At 37.9% G+C, this 3,221-nt stretch overlaps 1 pseudogene; it reads right to left on the reverse strand.

Annotated features, from left to right (window-relative positions):
* Nucleotides 1-488: 488 nt before the first annotated feature.
* On the reverse strand, nt 489-607 carry LOC112475511 (annotated as a pseudogene).
* Nucleotides 608-3,221: the final 2,614 nt, after the last annotated feature.

The raw sequence follows: 3,221 nt of genomic DNA on the forward strand, positions 1-3,221 counted from the left end.
GGACTATTTAGGCAAAGGTTTACAAAATTATAAGATGAAAGAAGAAAGAGGAGAAAAATACCAAATGTACAGGAAAAACAGGGTCTTATGTTAAAAACAATAATAAGATGAAAATCCCAGTTATTTACCTGAAGGGTATAATAGGAAATAATTATATAAAAATATACTGCAGAAAGAAAGAGAGGGGGCAAATTGCTTGAAGGAGGAGGAGAAGATGTATGATTAATATCCCCCAAACTATAGCAAGTCCTAATGCAAAATATTTTGCGGAGAAAAATAATTGGATATAAAATAATTTTCACAAATATTTTATCTGGAAGAAATAAATATCTTTGATAAGTGAAATAAAGGAACCCTTGATTTAACTTCCTATACGGCTAGAAAGTAATACCTAAAACTATCCTGCATAGATTAATTATGACAGTGGACTGAAAAGTACTAACAATGATAGTTTATGATTAACTTTTTTTTTTTTTTCTTTTTTTTAATCCCTACAGCACCTGGTATTCCTATGTGGTCTCCCATCCAAATACTAACCAGGCACAACCCTACTTAGCTTCCGAGATCAGATGAAATCGAGGACGTTCAGGGTGTCATGGCCGTAGACAGTTTATGATTAACATTTAATCACAAATCCCAGCCTCAAAAGTTTAAAGTATCTTTAATTTTAGAGAGAAAAACACTTAAATTTTCAAATCTTAGATACAGGCTCAGCAATTTTAGTAACTAACATCATTAACAATATTCACTTTAGTTACACTTTCTAATTTTGCATATATTTTCCAGATGGTCGTGGAATATTTATAGCACAAGAGTTTTTTCCTTAATAATAATATGGACTTATAATTTTGTTATAATTTTCTGTAAAAAGTAAAGAATTTAAGTGGAAGGAATTTCTAAATGAATGTTAACTTTCAGACAAGATTTGGGGGCAAAAGTTTTATTGCAATGAGTTTCTTAAGAAGGATGTTTTCTGTGAGCATCTACATATAAATATGGTTAGATGTCACATACGTGGTAAGATTCAATTTGCTTCTGTGCTTTGGTACAGCACTGCAGGATTGGAAAATTTCCCAGACTTACTAGGCTGAATATGAATTCTCACCTCCCTCAAACTTCTGCATTTAGTGAGTGCCTTTCCCAATTACAGCTACAATCTGACAATAACCAACCATTGCCTTTAATGATAAACAAAGAAAGCCAAGAGGCTTGAAGCTAAAAGAGATAAGTGAATGTAATTTCTAATCACACACTTTTCTACATCAGGGGCCAATCACTGTGTATAATTATCACAGATGCATTATTGGGAAATAGTAAATAATACATTATAAGGATATAGTAGGTGTGAGGTAATGGCAAATTTAGTGGCCCTATTTATTTATTAAAATAGCAACACATAATCTAACAGTAAAAGCATTTTATTCATAGAGAGACAAATTTCTCCACAATAAGAGCAAATGATGAAGAGTTCTGATTCTGGTCAAGACGGCAGAGTAGGTAAACACTGTGATTGCCTCCTCTTACGACCACATCAAAATTACAACTAAACTACAGAAAAAACATCAGTGCAAATCACCTGAAGTCTAGCTGAACAGAACTTCTATAACAAGACATACAGAAAACTGGTAGGGGGGGAGGAGATGCAGAATGGGTAGGTCCCACAACTGCTAGCGGCGGTTAAAACTTGGGAGGGATATTTCATTGCTTGAGGTTGCTCCTGAGGAGCGAGGGGTCCTAGACCCACACCAGGCTCCCCAGCTGAGAGTTCCAGTGCCAGAAAGAGAAGTCCCCACGACATATGGCTGTGAAAATCAGTGGAGATAATGAATGAGGCAGAGGCCAGCTGGAGTCAGAGGCATTTCTTTTAAAGGGCCTACACACGAACTTACTCGATGACAGACTCTCTTGCTCTGAGCTCCAGGGCTTGAACAGCAGCTCGAAAGGCACCAGGGACATATGGGGAAGAACTGAATTTCAGGGCACAAGCTGAGGCTGAACTTGGCCTATAGCAGGGACTCTCTCAGGAGGCCCTATGGCTGGCATGCTTGGTGGCCTGTCTGGACTGAACCAGAGCATTTATCTGGGGCTGTATCTGAGGATGACACGCCCAAAGAGCAGACTTGGCAGGCACCAGAACCCTGCTAAAGCAAATCCTTTTTCTTAGGTTCAGGCCCTGTATAATACCTCCTCCACGAGAGTCTGGTCAGTCCTTAAAACAATCAGCCTCAGGGTCAGTTCTTGCCATTGATATGCAAAGAGCAACCAAGGCTCAACTAAAACAGGAGATCACACACAGCTCACACAAGGGACACACCTTGGGCACCTGGCTCAGGTGACTAGGGAGACTGTTCCACTAGGCTCCGCAGGACATCTACTACACAAAGCCACTCTACTAAGGCTGGGAGAAATAGTAGTTTTACCTAATACATAGAAACAACACAGAGAGGCAGCCAAAGTAGAGGGACAAAGAAATATGTCCCAAATGAAAGAACAGAACAAAGCTCCAGAAAAAGAACTAAACAAAAGGGAGACAAGCAATCTACCAGTGCAGAGTGCAAAACACTGGTTATACTGATGCTCAATGATCTCAGGGAGAACTTTAACAAAGAGATAGGAAACACAAAAATAGAGATAGAAAACATAAAAATGAACAAGTCAGAAATAAAGAATATAATAACCAAAATGAATAACATATTAAAGGAAATCAACAGTAGATGAACAGATTAGATGAAGCAGAAGATTGAATCAGCAATTTAGAAGATAAGGTAGCAGAAAACACCCAAGCAGAACAGCAATAAGTAAAAGAATCCCCCCCCCCAAAAAAAAAATGAGAATAGTTTATGGGGCCTCTAGGATAACATCAAGCATAACATTTGCATCATAGGGGTACCAAAAGAGAAGAGAGAAAGCAAAGAATTGAAAACCTATTTTAATAAATAATAATGAAAAACTTCTTTAACCTGATGAATAAAATAGATGTATATACAAGTCTAAAAAGCACAGAGTGTCCCAAACAAGATGAACTCAAAGAGGCCCACACTGACACATCATCATTAAAATTCCAATGGTTAAAGACAAAGAGAGAATCTTAAAAGAAGCAAGAGAAAAGCAATTAGTTACCTTACAAGGGAGCTCCCATAAGACTGTCAGCTGATTTCTCAACAGAAACTTTGTGGGGGGAATGTTATGAGGAGAAAAGGGGAAAGGTAGGAGTAGGGGAA

This window comes from Pteropus alecto, unplaced genomic scaffold (assembly GCF_000325575.1).
Source record: "Pteropus alecto unplaced genomic scaffold, ASM32557v1 scaffold51, whole genome shotgun sequence".
NCBI lineage: Eukaryota > Metazoa > Chordata > Mammalia > Chiroptera > Pteropodidae > Pteropus > Pteropus alecto.